The 14,444-nt window shown below is 36.9% G+C and overlaps 1 pseudogene; it reads left to right on the top strand.

The window, feature by feature from the left end:
- The first annotated feature begins 10,205 nt into the window (after nucleotides 1-10,205).
- On the top strand, nucleotides 10,206-11,161 carry LOC116878576 (annotated as a pseudogene).
- Nucleotides 11,162-14,444: the final 3,283 nt, after the last annotated feature.

Consider the following 14,444-nt stretch of genomic DNA (forward strand, 5'->3'; position numbering starts at 1 on the left):
CATATACACAAGTCAACTCAAAATGGATTAAATATTTAAATGTAAGGCTTGCAACTATAAAATTCCTGGAGAAAAACACAGGGGAAAAGCTTTTTGATATTGGTCTTGGAAATGATTTCATAGATTTGACACTAAAAACACAGGTCATAAAATCAGAAATAGATGAGTGGAACTACATCAGTCAAGTAAACAATCAATCAGTCTATAATTTTTCTTATCTGCTGATTGGCAAAGCAAGTTTCAGAGCCAGCTCACATATAACAGGAACTTAATGTATGTTTATGGTGAAGTTATATCACCACTACTGTCCTTTCCCATAGCAGCCTGGGAGCTGGTTAGGGAGGGAAGACAAACATGCAGAAATGAAATTGTCAAGCAAGTCAATATGCAATAATTTTTTTCAGTTTATTGAACATCTGCGTGGGACTATATCAAACTAAAAAGCTTGTGTACAGCAAAAGAAATAATCAACAAAATCAACAAAAGAGCCAGCCTATGGAATGGGAGACAATATTTGCAATCCTTATAATATTTGCAATCCTTAAAATCTGATAAGGGTTAATATCCAAAATATATAAAGAGCTTGTACTACCCAATAGCAAATACAAATAACCCAATTAAAAAATCAACAAAGAAACTCCATAGACAGTTCTTCAAAGAAGATATGCAAATGGCCAATAAGCATATGAAAAAAGTGCTCAGCCACTAATCATCAGAGAAATGCACATCCAAACAAAAATGAGATATCACCTCACATCTTTTAGAATGGCTAAAAAAAAACCAGAAAAAAACAAAAATCAAGTGTTGACTAGTGTCTGGAACATTTGGAACTCTTACATGCAATTGGTGGGAATGCAAAATGGTGTAATGCTGTGGAAAATAGGAGATTCCTCAAAAAAAAAAAAAAAACCTCTTATTTGATCTTGTGATTCCACCTTTGGGTATTTTTATAAAGGAATTGAAATATTGATCTCAAAGGTGTATTAGCACTCCCATGTTCATTGCAACACTATTCATAAGAACCAAGCTATGGAAACAATCTAAATGTCCATCAGTGGATGAATGGATTAAAAAATGTGGTATATACATGACAGTAGAATGTTATAAATCCCTGAAAAAGAAAGCAAGCTTGCAATATGCAGCCAAATGGATGAACCTGAAAGACACTATGCCAAGTGAAATAGCCGTTCACGGAAAGACGAATACTGCATGATTCCACTTACATGACGTATCTAAAATAGAGTCATGGAAGCAAAAAATAGGATGGTGGTTGGCAGGGGCTGGGTGTGGGGGTCATAGGTAAAGGGGAGTTGCTAACTAATGGGTATAAAATTTCAGTAATGCAAAATGAATAAGTTCTAGAGATACGCTGTTGTAACATTGTGCCTGTAGATAATAATGCTATGTTGTACGCTTTTAAAAACCTGTTAAGAGAACAAATTTCATATTTTTGCCACAATAAAATTTAAAGAAAATTCTGATGAGGTCATTGATTATTTAATGTTCAGTTAAAGAGCATGATGGGAGTTGTAGTTCTTAGGATTATTCATATGTGATTTGTGTGGTGTTATCTAGCCTTGCAAAATTCCACTCACCTGTCAAAAATATTATTTGCTCCAGGCAAATGGTTGAATGCAATTCTGTAAGACTGATCCATATAGAGCAGCGGGTGACAACCAGTTGCAATTTATAATTTCTAGGAAATAACACTACAACTACAGGTCTCCTACCCTCTCCCTATACAAAATGTCCAGGCATATTCACAAGGGTTTTGGTAATATAGTGAAGTTACCAGCAGGTAAATAATCACCACACACTGAGCATCATTGTAGGTATTAATAGTGGTTGTCAGGGCACTTACATTATGCACAAAATACACCCAGAGAAATTATATACACAGGCTATGTTCTGAATCCAACTCAGAAGTAGATAGTTCTGGAGATATGGATATTTAAGGAGACTTTAAAAATGCTTTGGATGACAGAATTAAATACTGGATCATGGTTTATGCTTTTATTCTTCTTGAGAATAAGCAATGATAAGTGGAGAAATCTCAGACCAAAGCAAACTCATCTTTAAATGATGAAGTAAAAAGGACAATGATGATCAAAAGCCTTGGTGACCACTAAACAAGTTATAGTTTGTACCCCTGAGAGAGGTTGTGATGGTCTTTACGTGCCATTAGGGGGAAGATTAAGTGCCAGTGGTTTGAACTTACTTAATTATACACTCAGATCCTTTCTGTATATCACAAGCCAGGCTTTTGACTTTGAATATCTGTATCGTGACTCTTTGGATTGCTTATTGGTTATTTCTCTTGACAACCCAAACCTGAACATTAAATCCCATTGGCAACAACTATCTGTCAAGAGCAAAAAAATAAATAAATGAAAAATAAAAAGATAAGATTTGTGTATTTAGTTTTCATTATAGAACTGCTTGTAGTTGAAAAAAATATGTACCTGTCAAGTTTTCAACATCTCGCTGGGGATGCAATGCTGTTGTGATTTCAGAACCTGGCTGACAAATTCCCATTTCAGTAGTAAAGACAAATCAAGGGTTTTTCTCCCCCCCAACCCCTTTTTTAATTCTTTTTTCTTGCCGCTTTGACAGTCATACATAACAATTTGAGACCTAAGTGCCACTTTGATGCACTATTCCATTATTAAGTGGCACAGTCACTATAGAATAGATGACGGGCCTGTACTCAAGGCATTGTGAATTAAACAGCTTTCTGCAATGGGGAAACTGAATGGTCCAAGGAATTCTGAAATATTTAAAAAAATAATTTAAAACTGTGTTTCAGAAACATCAAAGTATGTAATTTAAAATAATCTCAGGTAGTAGATGGTAAACTGGAAAACAAAATATTTTTTAGCAGAATTGTTGAAGTTTAGAGGAAACATTAAATACATCAGCAAACATCCCAAAACCCATAATTACTCATTTGAAATATAAGTGTTTGATGGGTCTCAGGGGGGTAAAAAAAAAGTCAGTGTGAACCTATGCAGACTTTCAGGTAGGAAGAAATGAACGTTTATTATGTGACAGTAATTTTACACCATTTTAATGGAGGAGTGTTCTTAGTGTATTTCTTTAAAACTAAAAGGTGGAGTTTCCACTAAAGTAATATTGACTTTAAGTACTTAAATTAATTCTTCTGTCAATATCTCTTCAGTAAATCAATACACCTAGAATTAAACAACAGTTTTTGTCAGAAGGCAGGCTAATCTTGGTAATTTTTAGTTACAATTCATTAAATCAATTGGTCACCATTAGGGGAAGAAAAAGCAGCAAGAATTTCATAATAATGCCAAATAATTAAAGTTTAATATTTCCTCAGAGGGTCTTCTTTTTTAACCCAGGGATACAAAAAAAATCAAAAGCTACACTGTTACAACTCCCTATTATATTTTAGCTAACAAAATTAAGTGATCACGTTTTCTAAAAACATGGAAAAAGTAAAATTTTAATGGTCATTGCTCCCCAAAATATAATGGTCACAAAATATATTTTTGCATAAGGTTATTAAAGGCAAGATAAGTTATTTTGTAAACACTGATCCTGTGATATGTCCCAGGGGAAAAGGACAACATGAATTGAAAATTCTGTTAATCCATATAGTTCTGAAATATTCGCTATAATACTTACCTCTTTATAGTTACGACAACTCAATCAAACTGGTGAATATCTAAGGATGTGAATTATAATTTCAGTGCTTAATACTCCAAATCTGTTTTTTTCTTTCTTACTCTTCTGCATTAGAGAGACAACATCGAATTATTCCTTTATCCTCTTTAACTAGTAATCCACAAAGCAAGAAAAAAATACATCAGGGATAAAGGGATATTTCATACCTCTTATAGGGTGATGGTAGAGAGGTATGGTTCTACAAAACAACAGTCAAAAGTAAATATATTGTTTCTCATGTACTTGAGACTTAGTTGTTTAAGAAAGAAAATAATCAATTTCATCAGTTTCCCACTTTACACTTCTGAAGTGCTAAAGGAGTTAAAAAAAGAGAGAGGAAAAGTAATTATGGAAATAAAATAAGAATTTTCTTAGTTACAAGTCCTGGACCTTTGCTGATTGCAGTAAATTATAAATTATGCAGTCAATGTAGGCCAACAAAAGAAGACATCTTCAAATCTCAGTCAAAGGTAATTACTTAAGTCGGCTGAATGTTCCCTTTTCATAGAGTGTGATCTCTCTCTGACAGCTCACACTGACAGATGACCTTCTCGGCAATGTTCTTATCCTTCGGATCATGAGCAGTGTGCCTCTCTCCCTGAATATCTCTATATATTTGTGACACTAAGCTTTCAAATACAGCTATTGACAAATCAGAACATCAGTCTAAGTGCTGGTCTTCCTATCACTCACAATAAAGTAGCTATCACTTGTGGTGGTGTCGAGCAAGCACATCTCTGAAAAATGAGTTCTCACCGAGTGCTAATTTGACACAGCTCGCTTGCCTTCCCATAATTGCTCTGTCATTGTCAGTTGGCAGTTCGGGCTCATTCCTGGAAGCTGTGCCGTACAATTGGATACAATTACTCCCATTTACCACCACTATTATGCCACTGATGTTGCCCAGTCCGCATATTGACATGCCTCATTAAACCTGGATGCGGGCCATTAATGAACATTGTTAGCATTTCTCTTAAACTTTTTTGCCTCTAATAAACAGTCAGTGTTCCATGAAGGAGCACTGCCATCCTTGTGATATGATATTTATTATCTTATGGGGGAAGGGAACTCTGCAAATGGAAACTATCCAGATGCTGAGAGAGAGATATACAGTTAGATCTGTGGAGAATAGCGCTGATCAGTGGGACCTTTCTCTGCCAGGAGCATCCTTACCATTAACCAAGTGACCTCTTCTAGCCAAAGGAAGACAGGCAGGATAAACATGAACACCCCAGAAGTACCCACATCACAGCAAGCTTCTCAAGGTTGCATCATTGACAACACCTCTCCCTAGCCCTCTCCTACCCCCAGGTGGTGCTATGTGCCATGATAAAGATAATTTTGCCCTGGGTCTTCAATCCATTATGTCCAGCTAACTTCAACGTGCATTTTTATTCAGAGATAATTATGTGTTGATCAGAGAAGTCAGCGGCTGTCACCCATACAGCAGGTGCACCTGCGGTGTGACATAGGTGGTAACGATGGCATGCTCTTGAGCTGTCATGACACGGACAGGGACTTTATTATGTATATGTCATCATTTCTCTTAAGAAAATTATACTTTCCCCCACAATGACAATAATGAACCTTTACAACACTCCCATAAACCTCATTTGCAGTTTTATTCTTGACCTTCATTAAATACATACTAAATATATAGGAACACCTATAAATACACAGCATGCTTTGTGTCTCTATAAATAAGTTTGTATCTGAAGCCAAGTATGATATATCAAATTGGAAATACAGAGCTTTACCTAAAAAACTTAAGATCTCTTAAATGAAAAGTAATCGAGCCGCTTCAGCATTGTTAACTTTTCCACAGTTATGAGAAGAAAATAAATATTTATGCAGGTGGGGGTATTTGTTGAACAATTACATGAGTGCTACTAAAATGGACTTTACCGGATTAACTCGTGCTAAGTTGTCATATATATTCTATAATTAAATTTACCTAATAGAACTAAAGAGAAAATCTTTTTATGTTTCTACATGTCTGCACGTCGACAATGTTGACTTCTAAACCCTTATACATATATATTTTACATAAAATTTCCTATCAAGCCAGTTAGTGTATAATAATTGAGCTGACATATATATGACTCTGAGGGATATAGAAAACAGGCAATTTCTTTGTAGTTGAAAATCTTGCTCATAACGTATAGAATTAATGTATATATTTTTAACAGATGATGCAAAAGTAACTTGAGCTAACTTTTGGATAACGTGATCCATTACATTGAAGATCTATAAAGTAATGGTTAAGGGATAATTTAAAAAATGTTTTCCTTCTAACTGCATAATCCATCACTCTTACAGACCTGTGGAGTTTGGAGGAGGGCAATACGTAGAGCCTCCATGATTCTGGATAATTGGTGGTTTTTAACCCTTAACACCTGGCCCAAGATCACCTTTGTACTGCTTTCTTTTAATAAAAACAGGGGTTTCCCTCTCTTTTTAGCTAAAAAATGTAATCTGTAGCAATTTCCAGGATATGCTGAGCCCTAACCCTCTTCCCAATCCACCACCCCAATCTGTTTGGCTAAAATAGATGCTTGTGTTAATAATCCCCAGACATCATCACAAACCTTCGTTGTGTTATTTCATTTAATCCTCAGTTAACTTGACGAATTAGAGAACTACTGTTACCCTCATATGAGAGAATATACTGAGGAATGGAGATGTTAAGTAACTCTCCCAAGGTCACAGAGCTCTCCACAGAGGCAGGATTTAAACCCAGGGAAGGTGGCTCTAAATACTGTTATCTTTAACTGATATTCGACATTGCCTCTCAAATGACTGATGTTTCTGTGTTTAAAATGGCAAGCCAGTTTGGTTCATTTACTTCCACAGGATTAATTTTGGGATCAACTGTTTTGGCATTGTGAAAGCATTAGGAAATCATAGACTTAGATTATGTTCTATAACTTTAAATATTGGGGGTTATTCTGTATTTTAGTTGGCACATACAAATGCAAGGTAAAATAATTAAACTTATTTCTAATTTGGATGGATTCCATTTCGGAAATGGAAGTATATAATTTTTCCTCTTAAAACATAGGTCTAATTTCTTCTGATGTAGTAATTTTTGATGTTATTTGCAAAACGGTGGTAGTATATGTTCATATATAGTCCACGTTTTTCCTATTTCAATGTCTAATTTAATCTCAGAGTCAGTTGACCTTTTGTTTTTTGCTGAGCCTTTCAACATGGTTTCAGAGCAGTGACTTTTCCTGTGATGTGGACACCTGTCTCTGTTAGATGGAATAGGGCTACCATCTCCAGCTCATCTTATAATTTGCTACTTTGCAAGTGGGAATAGTTGCTTGTAAAGCTTGTAAGCCCCACTTCCCCCCACATTTGATCATTTTTTTGTGGGGGTTAACCAAAACCAATATATAATCTTATATTTGAATGAAAAAGGAAATGTTTAAGAATTTCTTTGGCTAGGTTTTGTTTCTTGGCAAGAGGTGGCTATGTGACTTTAATTGCCTTCAGTATGGATCTGTCAACATAACCCTTGAAGTGTTACTATAGGAAATTAACTGGGCTTGTAAATAATTTTAATTAATAGTAAGCTTCCAATTGTCCTGCTTTTCCCTGCTTCCTGATGTTCAAGAAGTGTGGGAATAGAAGGAAGAATATGAGATTCATATTCAGCCAGTCATGTAAACACAGGTTAGTGTTTTAATTTTATGAAAGTGAAGGGTCACATTGCCTGCCTGTGTTCTTTTCCCTCTATGCATCCCTTAAAACTATGGAACTGAGAGGGGCGCCTGGGTGGCTCAGTGGGTTAAGCCTCTGCCTTCGGCTCAGGTCATGATCTCAGGGTCCTGGGATCGAGCCCCGCATCGGGCTCTCTGCTCAGCGGGGAGCCTGCTTCCCCCTCTCTCTCTGCCTGCCTCTCTGCCTACTTCTGATCTCTGTCGAATGAATAACTAAAATCTTAAAAAAAAAAACAACACACAAAACTATGGAACTGAGAGATGAGCTCTAATTGGCTACCAGAGTAGTTGATGAGCTGGAACAGAAGAGATCATAAAACCACCACATAGGGAAAAACATATCTGAGTCGATGGTAGTTTGGCTTTGCTTGCTTCAAGCTGTAGTGCTGAGACCTAAGTAGTTACAAAGGAGGTGTGTTTTATAATCATGCTGTTATTTGGGGGTAAGAATTTTCTCTTTCCTTCAGTGAGATATTTTAATGATTTACATTCATTCACTCAAAAAATGTTTTACTGCGTGCACCAGGCATTGTTCTGGGATTGCGGATATATCAATGAACAGAAGAGATAAAAACCCCTGTCTGCAGGGGGCTTACATCCTAGTGGTTAGAGATATACAATAAATAAAACAAGAGAAATGAAAGCAGTCAAGGAGCATAGGAAGGATTGGAGAAGGATTGCAGTTTTAAGCATGGAGGAAAGTCTCACTGGGAGATTGTTATTTGATCAAAGATCTGAAGGAGGTAAAGGAAGGCACATACACATATCCAGGACACAGTGTTCCATGGAGAAGCAACAGCCCTGAGGGCTGAGAGGCGGAAGGTCTTGACTGGTATGTGTAGAGGATAGAGAGAAAAGAGAGAAAACCAATGAGACAAGGAGGGGTAGTGATGGTAGTAAGTGAAGTGGGGAGAGGTGGTGGTTCTGAAAGTATACAGACCTGTAGCAGCGTGCTGTTCGTATAACTGAGTCACTGGTTTTCCACTTCCCCTTTAGAAGTGCTAATGTTATGCCCCTCTTATCTCAGACAGAACTGGAGAGCATCATGCCTGAAACAGGTAGTGCAGATTCTTATTTAGGTTCTAGAAGCAGGAATCTCAATATTGGGTCATGAATCCAGCAAAAGTTTTTTTCTTGCTACAAATACTGTGTTAGAGTAGGACTGCCTTGTCGATCTGTTCAGTGTATTACTGCATTAGTTGCCCAAGTCCCTAAACAACATTTGCAGATCGGCAGTCGTGTATGAATTTATATTTTCCTTCAGAGATTAATTTAGCTGGCAGAACTAAAGAAATTTGAGACTAATTTTGCATAGTTTTTGTTTTCTTACAGTATATGGAGCAGAAATTTTCTGTGAAGCAGAGAAAAAATGTTAATAAACATATTATGTCCATGGATCTCCCATCATTCACTTTGATTATATATACATGAAACACATCCTACCCTACTGTACTAATTGTCTTAAGATTTAGTTCATTACTTTCTTGCTTTTCTCACTCTATATGGTTAATTATTATAAACTAGTTCTGATATGTTACATGCATTTAACTTATTTAATATGTATGTGTTATACTATGATTTTACACAATGATATTTATTTAATACATACATATTTTTTGAAATACACTCTGACTCATTATTTAAATGGGTGCTTGCTGCATAGTATTTCATCTATGATTTCTCATGATTTCCTACATGGTGCTGCCAATTATATACTTCTTAGAATGTTTGAACTTTTGGGGCGCTTGGGTGGCTCAGTGGGTTAAAGCCTCTGCCTCTGGCTCAGGTCTGATCCCAGGGTCCTGGGATCAAGCCCTGCATCAAGCCCCGCATCAAGCCTTGTATCAGGCCCGACATCAAGACCCACATCGAGCCCCACATCCGGCTCTCTGCTCAGCAGGGAGCCTACTTTCCTCTTTCTATCTCCCTGCCTCTCTGCCTACTTGTGATCTCTGTCTACTTGAGAGCTCTGTCTGTCAAATAAATAAAATCTTTTTAAAAAAAAAGAATGTTTGAACTTTTGATTCAGTAAATAAGAGCTCAAAAACATGAAAAAATAATTAGTTCAATATATAATTCTTTTTTTTTAAAGATTTTATTTATTTACTTGGCAGAGATCACAGGTAGGCAGAGAAGCAGGCAGAGAGAGAGGAGGAAGCAGGCTCCTGCTGAGCAGAGAGCCTGATGCAGGGGTTGATCCCAGGACCCTGGGATCATGACCCAAGCTGAAGGCAGAGGCTTTAACCCACTGAGCCACCCAGGTGCCCCTATATAAAAAATTCTTATGAACATATTTATATACTGTATTCTGGTTCAAATAGGTGACTCATATGGTTCAATGCAAAGAAATTAGATGTTTCATGGCACTATCTGCCAGTCACTTTGTGTTAATTTATAAATTAACTGGATGATCTTGACATATCTACTGGATATTTGCCTATTCATTAACTGGCATAGTCACATAAAAATAGTAAAACTTGAACTCTAAGTAAATGTATAAATTGGTTATAATAACAAGAGATAATAATAATACAATAGATCTTTATGTATAGTGCTTTATAATCCATAAGCTTTTTTCTGTTGTGTTCTTAATAGAAATGATTTGTGATTGTTAAGGTTGTAATCTTTAATCACAAACTTGTCTCTATGGAGAATGAAACACTTAGAAACCTAGTTATGCTCCAGCAGTGAAGACAGTATGAAGCTGTTTAGCACATGGCTCTCTGTTCCTACCCATTCAGCAGACAGTTGCTTCTTCTGGTGCAGTGCCAGCAGAGTCCCCAAGACACAATGGTGAAGGTCAGAGGAAACGGATTTGACCAAGCTGCTTTTAACTTTGGCAAAATAGATATTGTCACCATCAATGACCCCTTCATTGACCTCAACTACATGGTCTACATGTTCCAGTATGATTCTATCACAGGAAATTCTGTGGCACCATCAAGGCTGAGAACAGGAGATTTGTCATCAATGAAAAGCCAATGTCCATCTTCCAGGAGCAAGATCCCACCAACATCAAATGGGGTGGTGCTGCTAAATATGCTGTGGAGTCTACTGGGGTCTTGACCACTGTGGAGAAGGCTGGAATCACTTGAAGGGTGGGGCCAAGAGGGTCATTATCTCTCCCCCTTCTGCTGATGCCCCCATGTGTGTGATGAGTGTGAACCATAAGAAATATGACAACTTCCTCAAGATGGTCAGCAGTGCCTCTGGCACCACCAACTGATTGGCCCCTCTGGCCAGGGTCATCCATAACAACTTCAGCATTGTGGAGGGACTCATGACCACAGTCCATGCCATCACTGCCACCCAGAAGACTGTGGACGACCCCTCTGGAAAGCTGTGACATGATAGCCAAGGGCTGCCTAGAACGTTATTGGCACTGCCAAGGCTTAGGCAAGGTCATCCCTGAACTGAATGGGAAGCTTACTGGCATGGCCTTCCAGTTCCCTACCCACAGTGTGTCAGTAGTAGATCTGACCTGCTGCCTAGAAAAAGCTACCAAATACGATAACCTCAAGAAGTTGATGAGGCAGGCATTGGAGGGCCTCTCAAGGGAATCCTTGGCTACACTGAGGACCAAGTTGTCTCCTGCGACTTTAACAGTGACGCTCAGTCTTCTACCTTTGATTCAGGTGCTGGCATTGTTCTTAGTGACCACTTTGTCAAGCATATTTCCTGGTATGACAATAAATTTGGCTACAGCAACCAGGTGGTGTATGGTCCACATAGCCTCCAAGGAGTAAGACCCACCTGAACCACCAGGACCAGCAAGAGGAGGCAGACCTCAGCTACTGGGGAGTAACTGCCCCAACTCATCCCCAACACACTGAGAATCTTTTGACCTCCACAGTTTCCATCCCAGAACCCCTGAAGAAGGGGAGGGGCTTAGGGAGCCCTACCTTGTCATGTACCACCAATAAAGTATACTTAGCCAGCCTCCCCCCGACAAAAAAAAAAAAAACAAAACTTAGCACATTTTGACCATTTCCCTTTCTAACCAAAAAACCAAAAGAAGGTATTTCCATTACTCAGTGTACCCTGTTTACTTCTGCTCAGTTATAGTAAATACCTATAATTTTATAGTATGGGTTAAATTATTTTACTTCTCTCTACCAAGAATTTCAAGTATTATTAAAGAGAGTTATCTGAGTCAAGTGGATCTAAATAACATTATCGTAAAGAATTTTAATGCCAAGAAAAAAAAAGTGAACAATTTACCTTACAAAATTGTGCCTTCCTAATTCAGCATATTTTTTATAGCAAATGAACAGCCAGTATCTGTGTTTGTGAAGTGGATATGAATATGAATTTTTGAATCAACATTTCAAAGTGATATTTAAAATGGAAGTCAGCATTTCTAAACTGAAAGGAATTATTTATTTCTTTGTTTGATTGTTCATTTATTGAACCTTTATACTCATCTTTTTAAAGCGTGAAAAATTGAGAAATGGAAAACTAGGATATAATAATGCAGTTGCACACATAACTAAAATGTAAAGGCAGGGGTAAAACATTTAAAAGAAGAGTGAGGGGAAGTTTTAGAGTAGTGAAGATGAATGACCGCAAGTAAGAAGTTGTAAAAGCAAGATTGCACCCCCCTTGTTCCAACTTCTCACAGTTCCTGTTTAAAAGACCCTCTTGAAACTTTATTTTCAGATCTTTTCCACCCATTTCCTTCTTATTTAACATCTGATTAGCAGCATGTAGGGAAATAAATGCTTCTACATGTATCTGTTAGCAGAAGGTTTGGATGTGGAATATAGAGTATACCTTTTAAAAGTTTTTATTTAAATTCAGTTAACATGTAGTGTATGATTAGTTTCAGAGGTAGAGTTTAGTGATTCATCAGTTGCATATAACACCTAGTGCTTGTTATATCAAGTGTCTTCCTTAATACCCATCACCCAGGAACCTACTGGCCCCCAGCAATCCCCAGTTTGTTTCCCAGTACACTTTTTAAAAAAGATTCAAAATTCAATTGTTTGTAGTTACTTCATAATGCATTTGTATCATTGAATCATTGAACAGTTTTGCAAAACTAATAGTTTGTAGCTTTTTACATAGACCAGTTACATAATCAGTGTAAATACTGTAAGTTAGACTGATTCATTTTCTTTCCCTATTTTAAGTAACAATATTTGCTACATTGCCTTAGTATTTATGATGTCAAAGTGCAAGACACATAATTGAGGTGAGAACACAATATTCATTATATATTATTCCTTATGCTAAGAGAACCCTGCTGTAAAATTGAAATTGAAGTTCAGGTATTTCCATACATATATCCATTCATGAAAATAAAGATACTCTCAGTATAAGCCATGCTGTATTCCCAGTGCAATTTATAAGACCTGCTACTTACAATAAAATTTCACAAAAGATTTAAATCTACCAAAAACATGAATGCTGCTGTTTTCAGCAAGTTGTAAATGGCTGGGAGCCAAGCTACAGCGATTCATGCCAGAAAATCTGTACACCAGAGCCTTATAGAGAATGATTAGTTAACATCATTTTAATGATGAATTAATGAGCAGTAAAAGCATTCTAATTCCAGTATGTACAAAACCTTCTATTTGAAGACACAGGACCAGAGAGAACAGATCCATGACCTTTGTGATACTGGCAAAGGTTGGGTTCACTACAGTTAACGCCCAATCCGTCTTTCAAGGTTAACTACACATGCCATGCTGGGAAATGAAACAATTACTAACGAATTTTATAGGTATATTCTGTCAAATTTAAAAGGCAATCAGAAGCCTAAATGAAAATTATGCCTGGGGAAAGCATATAAAAAGAGAGAAAGTAGGAAGGTGTGTATGGGTGCCTCTATGTGTTATTTCCTTAAAAAAGCTGCCCTCAGAAGAAGGCAACATAAAGTTCTCAAGTATACAAATGAAAATCCCTATACTGAATGAAAAGAATACTCAGCTTATGGGAATGGAAGTGTATTCAGGAAGGACAGCATCTAATCATCTGGGCAACACTAGCACAGCAAGGGTAGATGATTCATTATTCTGTAATTAACTTTTAATTAACTTTACTCTGCTTTACTTATTTTAGAAAATTAAATAAACTTCATTTTATTGCTCATGCTAAACCAATGAGCAGAAGCTAGAGTTCTGCTCTAATTAAAATAAGCAGTTGAGCAAAATTGTGTGTAAAGCATAATGAAGAACTGTTTCTGTCCCATTGATATATTTCTTATGTTCTGAAACACTTTGATAGGTTTTTTGAGAATTCCATTAGTTAGGCACTGAAGTCTTCTAAAATGTGTGATTTAGGAAATAATATTACAGGCCATTCTTAAGTATGGGGCACATAATTGATTTAAACATATTAAGTAACATTTCAAATTAGATGATTAAGAGAAATGAGAGAGAGAGAGGGAGGGAGAAGGAGGGAGGGAAGAGGAGAAGGAAGAAGGAAGGGAGAAACAGGAAAAATTTGAAATTGTGCTAGTTCATCAGTCATCAGAGCAACATAGATACATATTTTAGTGGCAACAAAAAGGAGAAGTCATAGAGCTAATACAGTAAGATTACATATTCTGCATCCTTTTTAAAAAATTTATATATATATTTTTTAATTTCTTTTCAGTGTTCCAGAATTCATTGTTTATGTACCACACCCAGTGCTCCATGCAGTACATGCCCTCCATAATACCCACAACCAGGCTCACCCAACCTCCCCCCTTCAAACCCTCAGTTTGTTTCTCAGAGTCCACAGTCTCTCATGGTTCATCTCCCCCTCCAGTTTCCCCCAACTCACTTCTCCTCTCCATCTCCCCTGTCCTTCATGTTATTCCTTATGCTCCACAAATAAGCGAAACCATATGATAATTGACTCTGCATCCTTTTTTATATCCTTGCTCTTTTATTCATTTTTAGACATTTTTCTGTCACATGTTTTGGTGTTAAGCCTAAGACAGGGAAATTTAATAATCAACTCTTCTAATTGTTCTAATCATATGCTACAAAAAAGTATTTGACAGAAGAATGAATTACATTTAATTTGGTGAACTTGATC

Source organism: Lontra canadensis, unplaced genomic scaffold (assembly GCF_010015895.1).
Source record: "Lontra canadensis isolate GAN:19392208 unplaced genomic scaffold, GSC_riverotter_1.0 scaffold2, whole genome shotgun sequence".
Taxonomy (NCBI): Eukaryota; Metazoa; Chordata; class Mammalia; order Carnivora; family Mustelidae; genus Lontra; species Lontra canadensis.